General features: G+C 44.7%; 1 protein-coding gene across 17 annotated transcripts in view; it reads right to left on the reverse strand.

Moving 5' to 3' along the window:
- LOC310657666 (CD209 antigen-like protein C) overlaps window positions 1-12,278 on the reverse strand; it is a 123,672-nt gene that overhangs the window by 74,117 nt on the left and 37,277 nt on the right. For 3 of the 17 annotated variants that reach the window (XR_014501858.1, XR_014501859.1, XR_014501860.1), the window contains exons 8-9: window positions 11,872-11,981; window positions 9,719-10,090 (exon numbers count right to left, since the gene is read on the reverse strand). The exons of 13 other annotated variants lie outside the window; for them this stretch is intronic. The gene's annotated coding sequence lies outside the window, so the exon portion shown is untranslated. Of the gene's footprint in view, window positions 1-9,718; window positions 10,091-11,871; window positions 11,982-12,278 lie in introns of those variants that run through there. One more of the 17 variants, XR_014501857.1, reaches the window with a different exon arrangement.

The following is a 12,278-nucleotide window of genomic DNA, read 5'->3' on the forward strand; positions in this document are numbered from 1 at the left end:
GGACGCTGGTCCGGATTTCCAACTGCTGTTCTCTGAGTCCCCTCTGGCCCCTTCTTCCTGGGGTGTCCCCCTAGGCACCCCCCTTGCCCTGACCATGGGAGCCCCTTTCTGTGAATCATCCGATTCACTGGAAAGACTCAGAGACCTCGGACCGTTGTCATCGCTGACATTTCCTTCAGACTCCTCCCCCTCACTCTCCATTTCCTCTCTTCCCTGTGCCTCTGCTCCTGAACCCCTGACAACAGCGTATAAAGCCTTTTAGCCTTCTGTCCTCTGTGCATGCCGTTAGTGTGAATAAATGAAGAGTCCACGCAGCTTCTCTAAGCTAGAAGTGTTTATTACAGCAGCATAAATCATCCAGTATTGGGCAGAAAGAAAGACGTGTCTGCTCCAGACAAAAACGAAACCAGAATAACAGAACAAAGAAAGCAGATCCCAGATGTGTGATGCAGGATCTCTCCACCACCTCAGAAGGCAGGACGCACACGCTGAGCTGTTTAACCCTGTAAGCTCAGGTTCTCCTCATACAACACCCCTCTTTTCCTGCACTGCTGGGGGCGTGTAAGTATCACCACTTACCCCAATACCAAACCTCCACAGAACTCCCCATGACATTGGCAGCTCAAAGGTTTCGTTAATCCATCTGCCAGGTTGTTGTGGCTTGGACAGTACTGCAGCCGCACCAATCCTGACTGAACACTGACACACATTTTGGAATCGTATGTCTAGATGTTTGGTTCTGGCCTTAAACTGCCCAGACTCTGCCAACTTCAGACAGGGTTGATTGTCCTCCCAGACAGTGATGGGCAAGCAACTATCCTCATAGATTTCTTGAACCAGACACCTATAGAACTCCAGTTCTCGGCACAGCTCCGACAGTGCGCTGAACTCAGCCTCAGTAGAGGACAACGCAATGAGACATTGCTTCTGGGAGCTCCACCCAACTAGAGATTCCCCAAACTTTATTACCATCCCAGATACAGACTTCCTGTCATGCAGATTCACCCAGTTGCTACCTGCCCAGAGCATCAGTTTGATGTCACCCTTGGCTGACAGCTTGAGACAGAAGTCTTTGGTATCTTTCAGGTAACACAGCACCCACTTAATTCCATTCCAGGCCTGTATGCTTGGGTATGTAGTTTCCTGGGTGAGCAGATTGGTAGCAAAAGCAATGACTGGCCTGCTTCACTGGGAAAGATACAGCAGACTACCCAGAGCTGACTGAAAGATCTCAGCATTCTCGAACTCAGCACATTCTGCTAGCTGACTGTCTTTCACGAACCTTGTCTCCATGGGTGTCCTAACCCCTGCACAATCAGACATTCTGAATTCCTCAAGCAACTGCTCTATCTTGCCTTTCTGACTGAGCAAGAAGCTTCCATCTTCAGCCCTGTCTATCTGTACACCTAGGTAAATCTTTACTGCACCAGGGATTTGAGCTGAAAACTCTTTCCAAGCTCTTTGACAAACTTAGGCACCTGTTTGTTTGCCCTTGAGACATGAATAATGTCATCTACAAAGACCAACACCATTTCATGTGACTCTTGACCCTTTAAGGTACAGGCAGCTGTCAGCAAGACTCTTCCTGAAACCTAGCTTCTCTAAGGCTTCAGGCAAAAGTTCCAATTTCCAGCTGATTGCTTTAAGACATAAATGGACTTGTGAAGTTTCCACACAGTATTTGGCCCATTGCCCTCAAACCCTGGAGGAGGAAGCATGTACAGATCCTCCTGGAGGTCTGAGTTCAAATAGGCCACATCCACATCAAAGTGATGCTTCAAACCTCTTTGTGCAGCAATGGCTAAGAGCATGCGTAGAGTTTCACTTCTGGATGTAGGAGCATTTACCTCAGTATAATGCAGCCCCTTTCACTGCGTTAACCCTCTGGCTACTAGCCTAGCCTTGTACTGTGGTTCTCTAATTGCTGTGGGTTTAAGATGGTAAACCCAGTGGCTGCTGACAGCCAGTTTGCCTGCTGGCAACGTTGTGAGGGAGAACACACCTAGAGACTCCATTGAGCTCATCTCCTTCTGCATTGCCTCATGCCATTTCCTGGCTTCTTCCTGAGGCAGTTTCTGAACATCCTCAAAACTCTCAGGTTCACACTGTGCCATACCTACCCACACGTCTGTGACTGCAAACCTGTCAGGAGGTTTACCTTTCGTTGTGTGAGCTGAACAGTTTCAGTTACCCACTAGAACCAGCCAGAATGTTCTTGGCATCAGAGAGCCCCCCTCTGACTTACTGCACCATCTAGATGTCTCAGCTTGCCCTGTGGGCGAGGAAGGAGCACTTCTCTGTTCAAGCTTCACAGCTTTCAGAGAAGTCATTCCCCTTTCCTGCTCTGGGTCGGGACTCTGTGCCTCAGCAGCAGGTTCAACCTCTATCTCTTCCTCATCAGCAGAGTCAAGCAAACTCTCTGAAAGAACATCAGGGTTCCCATGTATGTGTGTCCACCCATTCTGTTCACAGAATTCAGCACTACTGCTGAGCAGAATCCTGGACTGATTGCCTGTTGGATAGGCAAATCTCCACCCTTGGTCCCTGGCTCAGACCCACAGAAAATCATCTTTTGGGACCTAGGGCCACCCTTTCTGCGCTTGGCCTTTGGCACAAGGACTCAAGCCTCACAGCCAAATATACAGAAGAAATGCACCTTGGGCTTCTTGCCCAAGTAGGGTGTGTCCCCTACAACAGAATTGAATGAACGGTTCAATGTGAACACAGAAGTCTTCTAGGCTTCAGCCCAAAAGTGTTGGGAAAGCCCAGCATCAAACAACAAAGCTGCGGACATCTCGTGAAGTGTTCTGTTCCTGCATTCTGCAACGCCATTCTGTTGGGGACTGTGTGGAACTCTCAACCTGTGACGTATTCCCTTCTGGCAGAAGAAACTCTGCAGTGCAGACCTGGTGAATTCCCCACTGCGGTCGGTCTGAAAGCTCTTCACATGTGTGGAGTATTGCAGTTCAACTGCTGCAATCCAATCTCTTATCAGCGGCGTAGCCTCATTCTTGTGTTTGATTGAGAAAAGCCAGCCATTTCTCGAAAAATCATCCACCAGAAAATGAGCAAATTTGGCCCCGCCTAGACTGGCTACTAGCATAGGACCACACAAATCTGCATGCACCAGCTCAAAAAGTCTGGTGGTCACTCTTTCAGACCTAGGGTAGGAGCACGTTTTCACTTTTGCCTGCTTACAAGCCCTGCAATCAAGAAATTTAGCACATGACTTCATTTTGCACCCCACAGTGCACTCTGGGATCTTCTTCACATAACCCCAAGACACATGACCCATTCACCTGTGCCAAAGATGATGGCACGCATCATGGACTGGAACGTTGGCACATTGCACTTGAGCTGCCTCAGTGGTACCTGGACCTGCAAGAGAGGTTTCTAGCATAAACAGCCAATCTTCCATATTCCACACTGACCAGTTGTTGCCCACCCCTGGAAATGAAACACATGTTATTCTCAAAACACGCTCTGTAGTCATCAACAACAAGAGCAGCAACAGATAGCAGACAGCATGACAATCTGGGGACGACATACGCCTGAAGTTCCGTCTGTAAGAAATCACAGAACAGTGAGCCAGACTGAGTTAAAGCACATTTGGTTCCATTTGCAAGCCAAACCGATTTCCCAGATTTTACAGAGGTGCAGTTCCACAAAAGACCACAAGATGCCACAATGTGGTGTGATGCTCCACTGTCGATCACAAAGGTCAGTACAGTGCTCTGTTCACAGTCCTTTACTGTTGCCATGGAAGCTGCTAAGTGCCTTTGTTCTGAGCCATCCCTGCAAGCCCCTCTTTGTTTCTGCTCCCCACATTTCGCAGACGCAACTGTACTGCTTCTTATCTGGTTGCTACGGGAGATGACCTTGCCTCCTTCCATTGCCTCCACAGGACAGTCTCTCACAAGACGGTAGGGGGACCCACATCTGTAGCAGCATCATGAAACAAAAGCTCTCACAGTGTCCCCACCACTCCTTCCTGTGCTCCCTGCACTCCCACCCTTGGATGCAGGACAGCCTTGGCCTGTAGCTTGAACCCCAGCTCTCTGTCTACGAGCCTCTTCATCACATGGCCTCCCGGAGACAAAGCAGCAGCTCCTAGCTGTGATTTCAGGAACATGGCCTTCAGCTCCCACTTGGCCCTCAACTCTCTCACATCCCTCAGCTCCCGCTGTGGTTACACAAACCCTCTCCAGTGCCTGCCAAGCAGCCTGAGCTATCTTCAGACCCTTCAGAATAACAGAACAAAGAACGCAGATCCCAGATGTGTGACACAGGATCTCTCCACCCCCTCAGAAGGCAGGACGCGCACACTGAGCTGTTTAACCCTGTAAACTCAGGTTCTCCTCACACAACACCCCTCTCTTCAGATAGTTTGTAGGCTCAGTAAAATAATAGCAATAATATGACACTCTCTTTTGTTACAAAATGCAGCAGAGTAATTTAAAATGTTGCCTTAGTTTGCGAAAAATTATAGAAGAGAAAGAAACAAAAACAATGTAACAGTCTGAAAACTCTTCCCCAGCCGATCAGAGAGTCCCAAAAGAGGGGAAATAGACATATGGAGCCAAGCTGGAGGGAGTATTTCTAACCCCACCCCCCGTAGTTCATATAGCAAATAAAGGGGGGGGGGGAATTGTAATATTTCAAATTATAAATCCTGCTGCAGGAAGGTCCACTTGAAAAAACAACACATTTTTTTCCAGAAAGTCATGCACTTTTAAATTGTGCCACAATCGGGGTTGACCTCCTCATTTTCACCCTGCTGCCCTCCAAATCATCCAAATTAAATTACAGACCTGTATTAAGATTTCGATTCAGATTTCTTTTTGATTGACACCCTGTCACTGAATCCCAGGGGAGCTTGAGGCTTTGTTCCACAGAGACAGAAAATGGCTCCTTAGCATCCTCACCTCAATGTCACCGATCTTCTCCACTCCTTTAAGGAGCGATCCAGGCAGCAGAGAGGCTGCTTGAGGATGCTACAAGGCGCAATCCTTTTGGGCTTTACAGTGGTTAGTAGTGCCTTTGCGTAATCCTCACTTTCTCTGCAGAACACAGATTTTCCCAGGAGGCCTAAAACCTGCTCCCTCTTGGTTCACGACTCTGGGAGGAAGAAAGGCCTTGCATTCTCCAGTGTCCATTGTATGCTGAATTAAGTTAAATATACCACATACAAATCACCACTCAAATGAGTAAAAACACAGAGAAACAAAGCAGAGGGAGAACCAAGAAAGAAAAAGAGAGAATTAAACCAGGCTCCCTCTGGCCTGTTACTAAAAGGCACCACGACCTTGGGAGAAAGATTACAGGACCAGTTCATTCTTGCTTAAACCAGCTTAACCCAAACAACACCTGCTCTCAGCAGAATGGAAACTTGTCAGCAAAATGTTCCAGGTTGCACCAGCTAGAGAAGGCACCAACTTCTAGCTTGTATTAGACAGAGAAAATACCAGAACCTTCTACTTGAATCAATAGGTAAGAAATGTTCTGTACCTCAAAAATGCAAGCTATAACACTGTGAGCTTTGAGTGAAGCGTGATATAGAAATTTATAATAAGAAAACTAATAAAATGGCTACTAGGATCTAGGGGTCTAAGGAGACCACAAGCTTAACACGAGTCAAGAGTGTGATGCAGCAGGGGGACAGGGAACTAATGCTCTTCTAGGCTGCAGCAACAGAAGTCTAGTGTCCCATTCAAGGGCAGTAATAGTACCACTCTACTTTGTCTAGGTCAGACCACACCTGGAGCGCTGTGTCCTATTTTGGGCACCACAATTTAAGAAGGATGTTGACAAGCTGGAAGGTGCGCAGAGCGCTTCCGGGTTGGCGCGTCTGGCTAATGGCGGATTTCCTCCGTCTCAGAGGAGACCGCTCTCTGGGAAGAAGGGTCTGACCACCACGGTGAGGCGGAGACCCGCAAAAAACCACGGTCGGAGGAAGACCGTGGGCTTGGAATTCGGCACGTGCATTTTGTGCCTCCCCTACTCTCAGGGAGACCCGGTTTCGGGTCTCCGGAGCGACGTGGGGTGAGTGGCGCGGCACATCAAATCGACCACTGTTTTCAGGGAGTGAAGCCGCACAGCTGTTACCAGAAAGCGCCGACTTTTCCTGTGGACATTTGGACTTAAATAAACTTCGTAAGTAAACGGAATTGGATCACAAAATTATCTGAATTTGGCACTTGAACGTGAAGGTTTAAAGAAGAAGCCCACCTTCCGTTTTGTAGAAAGATCAAAGCAAAGTCGCTATAAGCTGGAGCTTTTGAAAAGTGCTTCGTAAAGTATAAATTTTCATCATTTAAGTTTCCTGAACCCCCCCTCGGAAGCAGGGGAAGAGGGGGAGATGCTTTTGATGGATTATTGAGCCCTGCAGGACAGCAAAAGTTGACTTAATTTACTACCGTCTCAAGCCTGGGGATCGGGCTGTCAAAAAAGGTTTTTATAATCTAAAAATAACAACGGAGGAATGGACTATACTTTTATGGAAGGAGGATCAGAGACATATACTTTTAGGCATTGATTTGTGGTTTTTGAAAGAAAAAAGGTAATTTTGTAACTGAAGTGAATGGAAAATAACTAAAGGAAACTGTTGCTGACTGTTGCATGTTTGGAAATTGTGACTGTTACATCCTTGGATGGAAAATTCCGTGGAGACTGCAGACAAGAGTCTGTGACCTTGAAGGGCAGCAGACAACACTGGGAAAAACAAGCCTGGGAACATGGCTGATAGAATAACAGCTCTGTTGGATCAAGTTATAAAGAAAGTGAGCATTCTTGAACAGGGTATCTCTGATCTGAAGGAAAATGTATCTATTTTGGCACAGAAAGGGAACAATTCAACAGGTGTGGTTCGAGAAGTGGAATCAATTTCGCAAAGACAAGCACTGGAGAAGAGGATGGAGCAATCAAAACCGGTTCTGTTTCTGCAAGAGAAATCTCAGGTGGAAGCCCTAGTAACAGAGCCTCAAATTGATGGAGATAAATATAAGTCCGAGGTTACGGAGGTTGAAGGACAGACTTGGAGAGGCAGTGCCCCATGTGGACTGAGTGATGCAGGATGGGTGGTTGATATGTTGGAGGGTGGCACTGCGGGAAAGTTTGGAAAAATGGATTTCTGTAACCTCAAAGAGAGTGTGGAGTACGCTTTGGAACAATTCTTGGCCTATAAGTTGAAATATGGAGTTTGGGCAAGCGTGCTGATGAGGATTAAAGGAAATGTTGGGAAAGAAGTTCTTTGGGCCTCAATTTTAGGCTTGGAAAGAAACTTGCAGGTAGTCCAGGGAGAGGAATTAAGGGCCTCGGATATAAGGGAACCGGGGTGAGGGAATTAATAGTTGACTGATTAATTGTAAAAAGGACTGGCAGAATCCGAAACCAGGGGGAAGAGATGGTGAGGAAAATTGGGAATTTTTTTATTAAAAAATTGTATTTGGTATAAGATTGTATGACTAAGAATTTTTGGGAGATGGTGGAATGTTTTTATCTGGCTTTAGTAAAAATAAGATAAAGATTTGAGAAATTAGGACTTAAGGGTATAAGATTTAAGGTTTTCTTTTTTCTTTCTTTTTTCTATCTCCATTAAGGAGACCGGGGCTGGGACAACTTTTTCTTTGTTCTTTTTTAGATGCTGATGGGAGAATAAAGTTTAAATGGATTAAGGCACATAAGTGAATAGCAATAAGCAGTAGGAAGTGAAAGATGGAAAGAATTTGCTGATTTGATTAATAACTGGAATACAGAAAGGGAGGTGGGAGGAGGCCAAGGAAACAAGTTATGGAAAGATGGAATTTGAAGAATGGGAATTTTTTCTTTTTGAATGTTTTTGCTTTTTTGTTCTTTCTCTATGTAGGTGGGGTGGAGGGAGGGTGTTTTACTTTTGGGTTTTTGCTTTTTTTCTTTTTTCTTTTTTCCCTTTTCCTTTTTCTATTTTGTGGTATTTTGTCTTTTTTGGCTTTGTAATTTTGTTTTTGTACTTGTGGGAAATCTAATAAATATTATTTTTTTAAAAAAAATGGAAGGCGCGCAGAGGAGGGCAACCAAGATGATCAAGGGGCTGGAAATCATGCCTTATGAGGACTGGTTGAGGGAATTGGGAATATTTAGTATGGGAAAGAGGAGATAAGATCGCCATCTTCAAAAACCTCCAGGGTTGTCACATGGAAGGTGAGACCACTTCCAGAGGGAAGGACACAAACCCATGGTTTCAAGTTACATGAAATAACATTCTGACACTAAGAGCAGTTCGACAGTGGAACAGTCTCCCTCGGGAGGTTGTGGACTCCTTTAATGGAGCTTTTTAAGCAGTGGTTAGATGTCAATCTGTCATGGAGGCTTCAGTTTGAGATTCCTGCATTGCAGAGGGTTGGACTAGATGACCCTCTGAGTCCCTTCCAACTCTACAATCCTATGATTCTATGAGTCTAACTATCAAGCATGTGGTAAAGAAACATGACAGGATTGAATCCCAACAGAAGTTCTGAAAGCCGGCTTCAGAACTTCTCTCATGAAACACCTCCACGACCTCCTCTTTGAGAGTTAGGAACAAGGATCTATGGCACAAGACACAAGTATCATACATACCACCAAGTTGATATCTTTTTGCCAATAAATGCCAGGAGGGGAGAACCCTCTCCTCTTCTGGTAGCATCAAACACAAGAACAAGCAAGTTTATATTTATGTTTTTTATTCAGTCATCTGGTTGCAAGACAAAGAATCCAGGTCTCCACAAAAAGGAGACATTGCCTACTCTGAAGATAACCTCTTCCATCCCCAACAACATCCTGAGTACTTACAGAAAATCCCGGGAATCACACTCCTTTGCATTATTTGCACCTGAATGCAGAGTGAGTGATGAGCCCTTGGAGAAGGAGAATCTCCCAGATCTCTGCAGTCTGGTCTCTCACTGCCCCCTCCTCCACCACTACCTTCAGCTATAATTCAGTTCTGCCTTCTTCTGCTCTTGAAACTGCTGGAGACAAGGTGGCGAACCTTCCCACTCTCCCTCTTCTTCTGAGAGGAGCAGAACAGACTGAGTGGACACTTCCGAATCTTCCTGTTCAGTTCATTCCCCGACAGTAAAGATTAAAATATCAGTTCTCATTGGCTGGGTACACAGGACAGACTGAAGCAACCACCACCACTTAACTCAGTTGATGGCCACAGTGCATAGGAGCCAACTCCTAGAGATAGAGTCCCCAATAAAATATTTTAGGGGGCCGCCTCCCTCAAGTTCATGGGCATTGCCATTCAAATGATGTGTGTGCACTGTCTTGTGATTGATTATGCAGGAGGGAGCTTACCTGTTCCACCCCCAAAACTTTATTCAAGTTGGCACCCCTGCGGCCATGAATGCCATGTAAGGAGCAGCACATGCTGCCAGTACTGAGCCCACACTGCCAAGTTCTGAAGAAATCTAGAGCAGTTCAATGTGTTTGTTGTGGAATGTTGGCTCATTATGAGAGTAAGGGCGCTGGAATTACCCAGTGATAAAGCCAAAGCTGTATTTGTGATTAGTCTGCTAGAAGGGGACACCAAACGCTGGGTGGCCCTCATTCTCATTGCCTGGCATGCATGGTTGTCCTTATGTGCCTTGTAAGGTAGCAACCATGGAGATCAGAAGGGGCAATGGGGCATCAAACACATAGAGTAAGGAAACAAATATTGGTATGCATTGCAAATAAATACATTAAACAGAAAACAGGCTATGACTGGATGCTTCCATTCTTTATTTTTGTAGCCATCTACATTTGAGTTCGCAGAATAATTTCTTTTCAAGGTGTTTTTGAGTGCTGATGCCAAAGAGTCATATAATCTAGATGGCAGAGTGTGGATTGTGCATTAAAACAGTGAGGTGGGGTGATCTCCTGGTTTTGTTTTTGTGTAGTGATCATGCGATCCAGTTTCTTTCATTTTAAAGTGTCTTCTTAGAGCCAAGCATCACTAGGCACCTTCTTACAAATGTACCCTAAGCGTTGCTCACAGTGTAATGCCATCCAGCAATCCTTATCGCAACCAAGGCCTACTGCAGCACAGTGGTTTCTGTCTTCGTTTTTAGGCTCACCTGGTTTCCAGTACCTGAAAAGAAAAGAGCAGCACTGATCAATCAAGATTGGATGTCTACTTCCTCATGTGCTCCCCATGCCTTCTACCATTAAAAAGATGTTCAGCTCTTTCTCGTTTAACATCCACCCACAATTGGGATGGATTTTTCTCCCCAGATTTTAGAATTCTAACCATGTAAGGGAAACAACACCAACAACTGTGGGTCAAGACTGCCTCTTTTCTTTTCACATGAAGTGATTTCTCATAGGAAACTACAAAAAGTGAGGGTATCACTTTGGAAGGCTCAGTGGTACACACAAGAACTGTCAGTCAATTTAATTTGGGCAGTATCCAATGCAGTACTTCTGCTATTGCCAGGATTTCCATTTCTGCAACAGAACTGGCCCTCTCTCCTTTCCATATGCACCCACATCCTCCTCAGATCTGCTCTGGACCGTTGTGAGTGTTGAGAGATCCTTATTCTCAAGTAGCAGAGTTAGCACAGTAGTGATTTTTCTGATTTGCATCCGTCTTCATCCACCTCATCTCACATCCATCACCCACCCCATGAATGAGGATAGCAATGACACTATACAGAAACAAAAATGGCTATGTCCTCAAATGAATTACAAAATAAAATCTATAACCACAAAGCCATTGATTGAAATGACATATCTCTCAAATATATATCTTATCTAAATCTAACATGATGGTTCTAAGTTTACTTTAATCAATTACCCATAGTTGACAAAGGTATCACCCTAGCCTCACTCTTGTTGTCACTTGCATTCTCCAGTGTCCATTGTGTACTGAATCAAGTCCCACTACACAGCACTTAAATTCTGTGATAAATGTATTCTATAACTCCCTCATTTTTAGCTCTCTGTGAATCTATTAAATTGATATCACTAGTAATGGTGTAGTAGGTGGTTGTTGTTTTTTACTCCCATGAGATGTTTGGGTGAGATTTGCCCTATGATCAAGTCTAAGATCACAAACAGCAGTGGTTACCAATTGGTGGTCCACGGACCACCCACCCAGGGGCTCCATCATGTCATTCACATAACAAAAACTGCTACAGAGATATCAAAATGTTCAAAGGTACGGTGGCCCATGGTCTGGCTTTTGAAAAACAAGGGGTCTGCAGTACTTAGCTAACTGGGAACCGCTGGCATACAGGGTTTAATTTCCCAGCTAGTATTATACAACCCCACGGCCCGTTTGTAAAGTTTACTCAATACCTTTGCCAAAAAGGATTAGTGGTTGGTATTGGGTACATCAATGAAGATGAATGTCAATGGATTTTATACCAGGAGACATTGCACAAATAGAAGGTGACCCTCTGTTAATCCGGACTACCTGTTCTACTACCAAACTGTGGATGAGCGAGATCTTCTCTGACCTTATCAATGCATCAACACAAGCTGAAAAGAGTTGTTAGATACTTAAAGGGAACCATGAACTATCTTAAACTGCCAGCTGACAGTGTTGCTCGGCTTTAGGTTCCTGCAAGTCCTTTTGAAGCTGAACTAAGCAGCACAAACCATTTAAAAGCCTGCCTTCAGCCTCTTCTGAATCACCACATTCATTAGGTTAGAGAAGCAGGAAGAGAAGCCTTCCAGTCTCTCCAGCCTAGTGAGAAGCAGCAGCCGCTCATCTGGGCAATGATGTGGAGAAGTACATATGTAGATCTTTGGTAGTAGAGAAAATTGCATGGCAAAATATATTTGGAAAGGGAAAGAATCAATTATGTAAACAGAATCTGCAACTTTTTGGAATGCATGCCATTAACATATGTTTCTGCAGAAACTTACGTGACTATAGCCTCTATTCCTGCCAGCCATCTCCATTTCTTTGCCTTGTCTTTAAAGACTCCAAACCAAAAAAATTTGTTACGGCTTCGTACTTGCCTGTTTATAAAATACTAGGGTAGGGGTGTTGAGAAAGAACAAATAAAATATTTTAAGACAATGTCCCTTTCTCTGGGAGACTATAGCCCTTTACAGAAATTCAACAGGCATAAAACAAACACATTTTAAAAGTTGGAGGTATCACATTTGAAGACCCAATCCAAATTTTGGGGGGAAAGTGATCAAAACTATACATTGTATTCTCATCTCCAATAATAATTTAATATACTTGATGTGGTATTGTCCCCCTGATCAAAATTATGATGCTGATGGTGATGATGATGATGATGAATGAGAAGATAATGGTGATG

This window comes from Podarcis tiliguerta (genome assembly GCF_965153285.1).
Source record: "Podarcis tiliguerta genome assembly, chromosome: 9".
NCBI classification, from domain to species: Eukaryota; Metazoa; Chordata; class Lepidosauria; order Squamata; family Lacertidae; genus Podarcis; species Podarcis tiliguerta.